The sequence below is a fragment of the Callionymus lyra genome, unplaced genomic scaffold, assembly GCF_982586985.1.
Source record: "Callionymus lyra unplaced genomic scaffold, fCalLyr1.hap1.1 HAP1_SCAFFOLD_73, whole genome shotgun sequence".
Taxonomy (NCBI): domain Eukaryota; kingdom Metazoa; phylum Chordata; class Actinopteri; order Syngnathiformes; family Callionymidae; genus Callionymus; species Callionymus lyra.
The window spans coordinates 95001-107500 of NW_028258577.1; the positions used below are offsets into that span (position 1 = coordinate 95001).

Below are 12500 nucleotides of genomic sequence, written 5' to 3' on the forward strand. Positions count from 1 at the left end.
GGGAACATTTTCAACACTTTGGGGCATTTTTAAACACTTTGCTCTTTTTCCCCCTCTCCCAACCAGGGGGCCTTGGGAGCCTCCTCCTGCGGGGATGGGGAACCAGGGGCCTGGGGAACATTTTCAACACTTTGGGGCATTTTTAAACACTTTGCTCTTTTTCCCCCTCTCCCAACCAGGGGGCCTGGGGAGCCTCCTCCTGCGGGGATGGGGAACCAGGGGCCTGGGGAACATTTTCAACACTTTGGGGCATTTTTAAACACTTTGCTCTTTTTCCCCCTCTCCCAACCAGGGGGCCTGGGGAGCCTCCTCCTGCGGGGATGGGGAACCAGGGGCCTGGGGAACATTTTCAACACTTTGGGGCATTTTTAAACACTTTGCTCTTTTTCCCCCTCTCCCAACCAGGGGCCTGGGGAGCCTCCTCCTGCGGGCATGGAGAACCAGGGGGCCTGGGGAGCCTCCTCCTGCGGGGATGGGGAACCAGGGGCCTGGGGGGCCTCCTCCTGCGGGGATGGAGAACCAGGGGGCCTGGGGAGCCTCCTCCTGCGGGGATGGGGAACCAGGGGGCCTGGGGAGCCTCCTCCTGCGGGGATGGGGAACCAGGGGGCCTGGGGAGCCTCCTCCTGCGGGGATGGAGAACCAGGGGGCCTGGGGAGCCTCCTCCTGCGGTCATGGAGAACCAGGGGGCCTGGGGAGCCTCCTCCTGCGGGCATGGAGAACCAGGGGCCTGGGGAGCCTCCTCCTGCGGGGATGGAGAACCAGGGGGCCTGGGGAGCCTCCTCCTGCGGGCATGGAGAACCAGGGGGCCTGGGGAGCCTCCTCCTGCGGGCATGGAGAACCAGGGGGCCTGGGGAGCCTCCTCCTGCGGGGATGGGGAACCAGGGGCCTGGGGAGCCTCCTCCTGCGGGGATGGAGAACCAAGGGGCCTGGGGAGCCTCCTCCTGCGGGCATGGAGAACATGGGGGCCTGGGGAGCCTCCTCCTGCGGGGATGGAGAACCAGGGGGCCTGGGGAGCCTCCTCCTGCGGGCATGGAGAACCAGGGGGCCTGGGGAGCCTCCTCCTGCGGGGATGGGGAACCAGGGGGCCTGGGGAGCCTCCTCCTGCGGGGATGGAGAACCAGGGGGCCTGGGGAGCCTCCTCCTGCGGGCATGGAGAACCAGGGGGCCTGGGGAGCCTCCTCCTGCGGGGATGGAGAACCAGGGCGCCTGGGGAGCCTCCTCCTGCGGGGATGGGGAACCAGGGGGCCTGGGGAGCCTCCTCCTGCGGGGATGGGGAACCAGGGGGCCTGGGGAGCCTCCTCCTGCGGGGATGGAGAACCAGGGGGCCTGGGGAGCCTCCTCCTGCGGTCATGGAGAACCAGGGGGCCTGGGGAGCCTCCTCCTGCGGGCATGGAGAACCAGGGGCCTGGGGAGCCTCCTCCTGCGGGGATGGAGAACCAGGGGGCCTGGGGAGCCTCCTCCTGCGGGCATGGAGAACCAGGGGGCCTGGGGAGCCTCCTCCTGCGGGCATGGAGAACCAGGGGGCCTGGGGAGCCTCCTCCTGCGGGGATGGGGAACCAGGGGCCTGGGGAGCCTCCTCCTGCGGGGATGGAGAACCAAGGGGCCTGGGGAGCCTCCTCCTGCGGGCATGGAGAACATGGGGGCCTGGGGAGCCTCCTCCTGCGGGGATGGAGAACCAGGGGGCCTGGGGAGCCTCCTCCTGCGGGCATGGAGAACCAGGGGGCCTGGGGAGCCTCCTCCTGCGGGGATGGGGAACCAGGGGGCCTGGGGAGCCTCCTCCTGCGGGGATGGAGAACCAGGGGGCCTGGGGAGCCTCCTCCTGCGGGCATGGAGAACCAGGGGGCCTGGGGAGCCTCCTCCTGCGGGGATGGAGAACCAGGGCGCCTGGGGAGCCTCCTCCTGCGGGGATGGAGAACCAGGGGCCTGGGGAGCCTCCTCCTGCGGGGATGGGGAACCAAGGGGCCTGGGGAGCCTCCTCCTGCGGGCATGGAGAACATGGGGGCCTGGGGAGCCTCCTCCTGCGGGGATGGAGAACCAGGGGGCCTGGGGAGCCTCCTCCTGCGGGGATGGGGAACCAGGGGGCCTGGGGAGCCTCCTCCTGCGGGGATGGAGAACCAGGGGGCCTGGGGAGCCTCCTCCTGCGGGCATGGAGAACCAGGGGGCCTGGGGAGCCTCCTCCTGCGGGGATGGAGAACCAGGGCGCCTGGGGAGCCTCCTCCTGCGGGGATGGGGAACCAGGGGGCCTGGGGAGCCTCCTCCTGCGGGGATGGGGAACCAGGGGGCCTGGGGAGCCTCCTCCTGCGGGGATGGAGAACCAGGGGGCCTGGGGAGCCTCCTCCTGCGGTCATGGAGAACCAGGGGGCCTGGGGAGCCTCCTCCTGCGGGCATGGAGAACCAGGGGCCTGGGGAGCCTCCTCCTGCGGGGATGGAGAACCAGGGGGCCTGGGGAGCCTCCTCCTGCGGGCATGGAGAACCAGGGGGCCTGGGGAGCCTCCTCCTGCGGGCATGGAGAACCAGGGGGCCTGGGGAGCCTCCTCCTGCGGGGATGGGGAACCAGGGGCCTGGGGAGCCTCCTCCTGCGGGGATGGAGAACCAAGGGGCCTGGGGAGCCTCCTCCTGCGGGCATGGAGAACATGGGGGCCTGGGGAGCCTCCTCCTGCGGGGATGGAGAACCAGGGGGCCTGGGGAGCCTCCTCCTGCGGGCATGGAGAACCAGGGGGCCTGGGGAGCCTCCTCCTGCGGGGATGGGGAACCAGGGGGCCTGGGGAGCCTCCTCCTGCGGGGATGGAGAACCAGGGGGCCTGGGGAGCCTCCTCCTGCGGGCATGGAGAACCAGGGGGCCTGGGGAGCCTCCTCCTGCGGGGATGGAGAACCAGGGCGCCTGGGGAGCCTCCTCCTGCGGGGATGGAGAACCAGGGGCCTGGGGAGCCTCCTCCTGCGGGGATGGAGAACCAAGGGGCCTGGGGAGCCTCCTCCTGCGGGCATGGAGAACATGGGGGCCTGGGGAGCCTCCTCCTGCGGGGATGGAGAACCAGGGGGCCTGGGGAGCCTCCTCCTGCGGGGATGGGGAACCAGGGGGCCTGGGGAGCCTCCTCCTGCGGTGATGGGGAACCATGGGGCCTGGGGAGCCTCCTCCTGCGGGGATGGAGAACCAGGGGGCCTGGGGAGCCTCCTCCTGCGGGGATGGAGAACCAGGGCGCCTGGGGAGCCTACTCCTGCGGGGATGGAGAACCAAGGGGCCTGGGGAGCCTCCTCCTGCGGGCATGGAGAACATGGGGGCCTGGGGAGCCTCCTCCTGCGGGGATGGAGAACCAGGGGGCCTGGGGAGCCTCCTCCTGCGGGGATGGAGAACCAGGGGGCCTGGGGAGCCTCCTCCTGCGGGCATGGAGAACCAGGGGGCCTGGGGAGCCTCCTCCTGCGGGGATGGGGAACCAGGGGCCTGGGGAGCCTCCTCCTGCGGGCATGGAGAACCAGGGGGCCTGGGGAGCCTCCTCCTGCGGGGATGGGGAACCAGGGGGCCTGGGGAGCCTCCTCCTGCACCAGGGGGCCTGGGGAGCCTCCTCCTGCGGGGATGGGGAACCAGGGGGCCTGGGGAGCCTCCTCCTGCGGTGATGGGGAACCATGGGGCCTGGGGAGCCTCCTCCTGCGGGGATGGGGAACCAGGGGGCCTGGGGAGCCTCCTCCTGCGGGGATGGGGAACCAGGGGCCTGGGGAGCCTCCTCCTGCACCAGGGGGCCTGGGGAGCCTCCTCCTGCGGGGATGGGGAACCAGGGGGCCTGGGGAGCCTCCTCCTGCGGGGATGGGGAACCAGGGGCCTGGGGAACATTTTCAACACTTTGGGGCATTTCACAAGCGCTTCCCTCGCTTACGGCCACACCACCCTGAATGAGCCCGATCTCGTCTGATCTCGGAAGCCAAGCAGGGTCGGGCCCAGTTAGTACTTGGATGGGAGACCGCCTGGGAATACTGGGTGCTGTAAGCATTTTTTTTTGCCATTATTTGTGGGTAGAAAAGTGAGAAAAGTGACCTAAAATAGAACCGGGACTAGGCGGCAGTTCCCCCCACCAGGCGGCGGCATTTGGGGCATTATTTGTGGGTAAGAAAGTGAGAAAAGTGACCTAAAATAGAACCGGGACTAGGCGGCAGTTCCCCCCACCAGGCGGCGGCATTTGGGGCATTATTTGTGGGTCAGAAAGTGAGAAAAGTGACCTAAAATAGAACCGGGACTAGGCGGCAGTTCCCCCCACCAGGCGGCGGCATTTGGGGCATTATTTGTGGGTCAGAAAGTGAGAAAAGTGACCTAAAATAGAACCGGGACTAGGCGGCAGTTCCCCCCACCAGGCGGCGGCATTTGGGGCATTATTTGTGGGTCAGAAAGTGAGAAAAGTGACCTAAAATAGAACCGGGACTAGGCGGCAGTTCCCCCCACCAGGCGGCGGCATTTGGGGCATTATTTGTGGGTCAGAAAGTGAGAAAAGTGACCTAAAATAGAACCGGGACTAGGCGGCAGTTCCCCCCACCAGGCGGCGGCATTTGGGGCATTATTTGTGGGTCAGAAAGTGAGAAAAGTGACCTAAAATAGAACCGGGACTAGGCGGCAGTTCCCCCCACCAGGCGGCGGCATTTGGGGCATTATTTGTGGGTCAGAAAGTGAGAAAAGTGACCTAAAATAGAACCGGGACTAGGCGGCAGTTCCCCCCACCAGGCGGCGGCATTTGGGGCATTATTTGTGGGTCAGAAAGTGAGAAAAGTGACCTAAAATAGAACCGGGACTAGGCGGCAGTTCCCCCCACCAGGCGGCGGCATTTGGGGCATTATTTGTGGGTCAGAAAGTGAGAAAAGTGACCTAAAATAGAACCGGGACTAGGCGGCAGTTCCCCCCACCAGGCGGCGGCATTTGGGGCATTATTTGTGGGTCAGAAAGTGAGAAAAGTGACCTAAAATAGAACCGGGACTAGGCGGCAGTTCCCCCCACCAGGCGGCGGCATTTGGGGCATTATTTGTGGGTCAGAAAGTGAGAAAAGTGACCTAAAATAGAACCGGGACTAGGCGGCAGTTCCCCCCACCAGGCGGCGGCATTTGGGGCATTATTTGTGGGTCAGAAAGTGAGAAAAGTGACCTAAAATAGAACCGGGACTAGGCGGCAGTTCCCCCACCAGGTGGCGGCATTTGGGGACCCGTAGTGTGGGCAGAAAACTCACCAAAGTGACTTAAAATAGAACCGGTGCAGGCGGCATGTTCCCCCACCAGATGGCGGCATTTGGGGACCCGTAGTGTGGGCAGAAAACTCACCAAAGTGACTTAAAATAGAACCGGTGCAGGCGGCATGTTCCCCCACCAGATGGCGGCATTTGGGGACCCGTAGTGTGGGTAGAAAACTCACCAAAGTGACTTAAAATAGAACCGGTGCAGGCGGCATGTTCCCCCACCAGATGGCGGCATTTGGGGACCCGTAGTGTGGGTAGAAAACTCACCAAAGTGACTTAAAATAGAACCGGTGCAGGCGGCATGTTCCCCCACCAGATGGCGGCATTTGGGGAGCCGTAGTGTGGGCAGAAAACTCACCAAAGTGACTTAAAATAGAACCGGTGCAGGCGGCATGTTCCCCCACCAGATGGCGGCATTTGGGGAGCCGTAGTGTGGGCAGAAAACTCACCAAAGTGACTTAAAATAGAACCGGTGCAGGCGGCATGTTCCCCCACCAGATGGCGGCATTTGGGGACCCGTAGTGTGGGCAGAAAACTCACCAAAGTGACTTAAAATAGAACCGGTGCAGGCGGCATGTTCCCCCACCAGATGGCGGCATTTGGGGAGCCGTAGTGTGGGCAGAAAACGCACCAAAGTGACTTAAAATAGAACCGGTGCAGGCGGCATGTTCCCCCACCAGATGGCGGCATTTGGGGACCCGTAGTGTGGGCAGAAAACTCACCAAAGTGACTTAAAATAGAACCGGTGCAGGCGGCATGTTCCCCCACCAGATGGCGGCATTTGGGGACCTGCAGTGTGGGTAGAAAACTCACCAAAGTGTCCTAAAATAGAACCGGGACCAGGGGGCCTCTTCCCCCACCAGGTGGCGGGCTTGGGGGGCTTGGTTTCCGGGTAGAAAACTCACCAAAGTGTCCTAAAATAGAACCGGGACCAGGGGGCATGCTCCCCCACCAGGCGGCGGGCTTGGGGGGCTTGGTTTGCGGGTAGAAAACTCACCAAAGTGTCCTAAAATAGAACCAGGACCAGGGGGCATGTTCCCCCACCAGGCGGCGGGCTTGGGGGGCTTGGTTTGCGGGTAGAAAACTCACCAAAGTGTCCTAAAATAGAACCGGGACCAGGGGGCCTCTTCCCCCACCAGGCGGCGGGCTTGGGGGGCTTGGTTTGCGGGTAGAAAACTCACCAAAGTGACCTAAAATAGAACCGGGCTAGGCGGCATGTTCCCCCACCAGGCGGCGGGCTTGGGGGGCTTGGTTTGCGGGTAGAAAACTCACCAAAGTGTCCTAAAATAGAACCGGGACCAGGGGGCATGTTCCCCCACCAGGCGGCGGGCTTGGGGGGCTTGGTTTGCGGGTAGAAAACTCACCAAAGTGTCCTAAAATAGAACCGGGACCAGGGGGCATCTTCCCCCACCAGGCGGCGGGCTTGGGGGGCTTGGTTTGCGGGTAGAAAACTCACCAAAGTGTCCTAAAATAGAACCGGGACCAGGGGGCATCTTCCCCCACCAGGCGGCGGGCTTGGGGGGCTTGGTTTGCGGGTAGAAAACTCACCAAAGTGTCCTAAAATAGAACCGGGACCAGGGGGCCTCTTCCCCCACCAGGCGGCGGGCTTGGGGGGCTTGGTTTGCGGGTAGAAAACTCACCAAAGTGACCTAAAATAGAACCGGGCCAGGCGGCATGCTCCCCCACCAGGCGGCGGGCTTGGGGGGCTTGGTTTGCGGGTAGAAAACTCACCAAAGTATCGGCAAAATAGAACCAGGGAAGGGGGGGATGTCGGTCACAAGGTGCCCGAGTCAGAGAACCAGGAAAACGGACATAAATCCAGAAAACCTCGGTGTCTGACTGCTCCTCAAAAAGTGGTCTTTTTGATGTCACGAGCGCAACCACCTAGAGGTTAATGGGGAGGGATGGTGTGAGCGCAAACGGATTTTTCCTAAGTGTGACTGCTCCTCAAAAAGTGGTCTTTTTGATGTCACGAGCGCAACCACCTAGAGGTTAATGGGGAGGGATGGTGTGAGCGCAAACGGATTTTTCCTAAGTGTGACTGCTCCTCAAAAAGTGGTCTTTTTGATGTCACGAGCGCAACCACCTAGAGGTTAATAGGGAGCGAGTACAACAGGGGAGGGAGTGAATGGGCTCGGACTGTGGCCGAGCCTGGTGCCTCAAAATCGGACAAGGTTGGACTGGAAGCCCGCTGAGAACTCTGGTTCTTTTGCCAGACGAAACGAATTTTTTCCGAGTGTGACTGCTCTGCAAAAAGTGGTCTTTTTGATGTCACGAGCGCAACCACCTAGAGGTTAATGGGGAGGGAGTGGAAAAAACGACAAAGTGTTGAGCTCCGGACCGGGATGGCGGGCGACTCGAGCGGTCATGCCCGACTTTGAGACACTTTGTCGCGGTCATGCGAGCGACCTCCACTGCTCCCCGGAGGTGCCCCGGACCGGGTTGGCGGGTGACTCGAGCGGTCCTGCCCGACTTTGAGACCCTTTGTCGCGGTCATGCGGGCGTCCTCCGCCGGTCCCCGGAGGTGCCCCGGACCGGGTTGGCGGGTGACTCGAGCGGTCATGCCCGACTTTGAGACACTTTGTCGCGGTCATGCGGGCGACCTCCGCCGGTCCCTGGAGGTGCCCCGGACCGGGTTGGCGGGTGACTCGAGCGGTCGTGCCCGACTTTGAGACACTTTGTCGCGGTCATGCGGGCGTCCTCCGCCGGTCCCTGGAGGTGCCCCGGACCGGGTTGGCGGGTGACTCGAGCGGTCGTGCCCGACTTTGAGACACTTTGTCGCGGTCATGCGGGCGTCCTCCGCCGGTCCCTGGAGGTGCCCCGGACCGGGTTGGCGGGTGACTCGAGCAGTCATGCCCGACTTTGAGACACTTTGTCGCGGTCATGCGGGCGTCCTCCGCCGGTCCCTGGAGGTGCCCCGGACCGGGTTGGCGGGTGACTCGAGCGGTCATGCCCGACTTTGAGACACTTTGTCGCGGTCATGCGGGCGTCCTCCGCCGGTCCCTGGAGGTGCCCCGGACCGGGTTGGCGGGTGACTCGAGCGGTCGTGCCCGACTTTGAGACACTTTGTCGCGGTCATGCGGGCGTCCTCCGCCGGTCCCTGGAGGTGCCCCGGACCGGGTTGGCGGGTGACTCGAGCGGTTGTGCCCGACTTTGAGACACTTTGTCGCGGTCATGCGGGCCTCCTCCGCCGGTCCCTGGAGGTGCCCCGGACCGGGTTGGCGGGTGACTCGAACGGTCATGACCGACTTTGAGACACTTTGTCGCGGTCATGCGGGCGTCCTCCGCCGGTCCCTGGAGGTGCCCCGGACCGGGTTGGCGGGTGACTCGAGCGGTCGTGCCCGACTTTGAGACACTTTGTCGCGGTCATGCGGGCGTCCTCCGCCGGTCCCTGGAGGTGCCCCGGACCGGGTTGGCGGGTGACTCGAGCGGTCCTGCCCGACTTTGAGACACTTTGTCGCGGTCATGCGGGCGTCCTCCGCCGGTCCCTGGAGGTGCCCCGGACCGGGTTGGCGGGTGACTCGAGCGGTCGTGCCCGACTTTGAGACACTTTGTCGCGGTCATGCGGGCGTCCTCCGCCGGTCCCTGGAGGTGCCCCGGACCGGGTTGGCGGGTGACTCGAGCGGTCGTGCCCGACTTTGAGACACTTTGTCGCGGTCATGCGGGCGTCCTCCGCCGGTCCCTGGAGGTGCCCCGGACCGGGTTGGCGGGTGACTCGAGCGGTCGTGCCCGACTTTGAGACACTTTGTCGCGGTCATGCGGGCGTCCTCCGCCGGTCCCTGGAGGTGCCCCGGACCGGGTTGGCGGGTGACTCGAGCGGTCATGCCCGACTTTGAGACACTTTGCCGCGGTCATGCGGGCGACCTCCGCCGGTCCCTGGAGGTGCCCCGGACCGGGTTGGCGGGTGACTCGAGCGGTCGTGCCCGACTTTGAGACACTTTGCCGCGGTCATGCGGGCGACCTCCGCCGGTCCCTGGATGGCGGGCTCCAGTGAGGTCGGCGGGGGAAGGCTCGGGCTGAGGCCGACTTCGGTGCCTCAAAGTCGGACAAGGTTGGATTGGAAGTCCGCTGTGTTGAGGACCAGTGGCATTCGGCGGTGGAACGCTCAGAACTTGGCCGACATCGGTGCCTCAACGTCGGACAAGGTTGGAGTGGATGACCGCTGATAACTCTGGTTCTTTTGCCAGACGAAAGAAATTTTTCCCGAGTGTGACTGCTCTGAAAAAAGTGGTCTTTTTGATGTCACGAGCGCAACCACCTAGAGGTTAATAGGGAGGCACCATAACAGGAGAGGGAGTGAAAAGGCTCGGACGGTGGCCGAGCCTGGTGCCTCAAAATCGGACAAGGTTGGAGTGGATGACCGCTGAAAACTCTGGTTCTTTTGCCAGACGAAAGAAATTTTTCCCGAGTGTGACTGCTCTGCAAAAAGTGGTCTTTTTGATGTCACGAGCGCAACCACCTAGAGGTTAATAGGGAGGCACCATAACAGGAGAGGGAGTGAAAAGGCTCGGAGGGTGGCCGAGCCTGGTGCCTCAAAATCGGACAAGGTTGGAGTGGATGACCGCTGAAAACTCTGGTTCTTTTGCCAGACGAAAGAAATTTTTTCCGAGTGTGACTGCTCTGCAAAAAGTGGTATTTTTGATGTCACGAGCGCAACCACCTAGAGGTTAATAGGGAGGCACCATAACAGGAGAGGGAGTGAAAAGGCTCGGAGGGTGGCCGAGCCTGGTGCCTCAAAATCGGACAAGGTTGGAGTGGATGACCGCTGAAAACTCTGGTTCTTTTGCCAGACGAAAGAAATTTTTCCCGAGTGTGACTGCTCTGAAAAAAGTGGTCTTTTTGATGTCACGAGCGCAACCACCTAGAGGTTAATAGGGAGGCACCATAACAGGAGAGGGAGTGAAAAGGCTCGGAGGGTGGCCGAGCCTGGTGCCTCAAAATCGGACAAGGTTGGAGTGGATGACCGCTGAACACTCTGGTTCTTTTGCCAGACGAAAGAAATTTTTTCCGAGTGTGACTGCTCTGCAAAAAGTGGTCTTTTTGATGTCACGAGCGCAACCACCTAGAGGTTAATAGGGAGGCACCATAACAGGAGAGGGAGTGAAAAGGCTCGGACGGTGGCCGAGCCTGGTGCCTCAAAATCGGACAAGGTTGGAGTGGATGACCGCTGAAAACTCTGGTTCTTTTGCCAGACGAAAGAAATTTTTTCCGAGTGTGACTGCTCTGCAAAAAGTGGTCTTTTTGATGTCACGAGCGCAACCACCTAGAGGTTAATAGGGAGGCACCATAACAGGAGAGGGAGTGAAAAGGCTCGGAGGGTGGCCGAGCCTGGTGCCTCAAAGTCGGACAAGGTTGGAGTGGATGACCGCTGAGAACTCTGGTTCTTTTGCCTGACGAAAGAAATTTTTTCCGAGTGTGACTGCTCTGCAAAAAGTGGTCTTTTTGATGTCACGAGCGCAACCACCTAGAGGTTAATAGGGAGGCACCATAACAGGAGAGGGAGTGAAAAGGCTCGGAGGGTGGCCGAGCCTGGTGCCTCAAAATCGGACAAGGTTGGAGTGGATGACCGCTGAAAACTCTGGTTCTTTTGCCTGACGAAAGAAATTTTTTCCGAGTGTGACTGCTCTGCAAAAAGTGGTCTTTTTGATGTCACGAGCGCAACCACCTAGAGGTTAATAGGGAGGCACCATAACAGGAGAGGGAGTGAAAAGGCTCGGAGGGTGGCCGAGCCTGGTGCCTCAAAGTCGGACAAGGTTGGAGTGGATGGCCGCGGAGAACTCTGGTTCTTTTGCCTGACGAAAGAAATTTTTTCCGAGTGTGACTGCTCCTCAAAAAGTGGTCTTTTTGATGTCACGAGCGCAACCACCTAGAGGTTAATAGGGAGGCACCATAACAGGAGAGGGAGTGAAAAGGCTCGGAGGGTGGCCGAGCCTGGTGCCTCAAAATCGGACAAGGTTGGAGTGGATGGCCGCGGAGAACTCTGGTTCTTTTGCCTGACGAAAGAAATTTTTTCCGAGTGTGACTGCTCTGCAAAAAGTGGTCTTTTTGATGTCACGAGCGCAACCACCTAGAGGTTAATAGGGAGGCACCATAACAGGAGAGGGAAGGAAAAGGCTCGGAGGGTGGCCGAGCCTGGTGCCTCAAAGTCGGACAAGGTTGGAGTGGATGGCCGCGGAGAACTCTGGTTCTTTTGCCTGACGAAAGAAATTTTTTCCGAGTGTGACTGCTCCTCAAAAAGTGGTCTTTTTGATGTCACGAGCGCAACCACCTAGAGGTTAATAGGGAGGCACCATAACAGGAGAGGGAAGGAAAAGGCTCGGAGGGTGGCCGAGCCTGGTGCCTCAAAGTCGGACAAGGTTGGAGTGGATGGCCGCGGAGAACTCTGGTTCTTTTGCCTGACGAAAGAAATTTTTTCCGAGTGTGACTGCTCTTCAAAAAGTGGTCTTTTTGATGTCACGAGCGCAACCACCTAGAGGTTAATAGGGAGGCACCATAACAGGAGAGGGAAGGAAAAGGCTCGGAGGGTGGCCGAGCCTGGTGCCTCAAAGTCGGACAAGGTTGGAGTGGATGGCCGCGGAGAACTCTGGTTCTTTTGCCTGACGAAAGAAATTTTTTCCGAGTGTGACTGCTCCTCAAAAAGTGGTCTTTTTGATGTCACGAGCGCAACCACCTAGAGGTTAATAGGGAGGCACCATAACAGGAGAGGGAAGGAAAAGGCTCGGAGGGTGGCCGAGCCTGGTGCCTCAAAGTCGGACAAGGTTGGAGTGGATGGCCGCGGAGAACTCTGGTTCTTTTGCCTGACGAAAGAAATTTTTTCCGAGTGTGACTGCTCCTCAAAAAGTGGTCTTTTTGATGTCACGAGCGCAACCACCTAGAGGTTAATAGGGAGGCACCATAACAGGAGAGGGAAGGAAAATGCTCGGAGGGTGGCCGAGCCTGGTGCCTCAAAGTCGGACAAGGTTGGAGTGGATGGCCGCGGAGAACTCTGGTTCTTTTGCCTGACGAAAGAAATTTTTTCCGAGTGTGACTGCTCTTCAAAAAGTGGTCTTTTTGATGTCACGAGCGCAACCACCTAGAGGTTAATAGGAGCGAAGGATACTTGGACAGAGTATCGAGCTCCAGCGCAGGCGGCGGGGAAAGAGCTCAGGCTCAAGCCGACCTTCGCGCGTCATGGACGCACTGTGATACCACCTACACCGATGACCGATCTGCCAACGTGACCCGCCATCGGAGGGCCCCCACCCATTGCGGGCGGACGGTTCCTCCGGACTTAGCGGGTCCGATCAAGCGTTG

At 61.0% G+C, this 12500-nt stretch overlaps 1 non-coding gene across 1 annotated transcript; it reads left to right on the plus strand.

The window, feature by feature from the left end:
• The first annotated feature begins 3863 nt into the window (after positions 1-3863).
• On the plus strand, positions 3864-3982 carry LOC148058534 (5S ribosomal RNA). Its single transcript, XR_015709748.1, has one exon. It is a non-coding gene; the product is annotated as a 5S ribosomal RNA (ribosomal RNA).
• The last annotated feature ends 8518 nt before the right edge of the window (positions 3983-12500 follow it).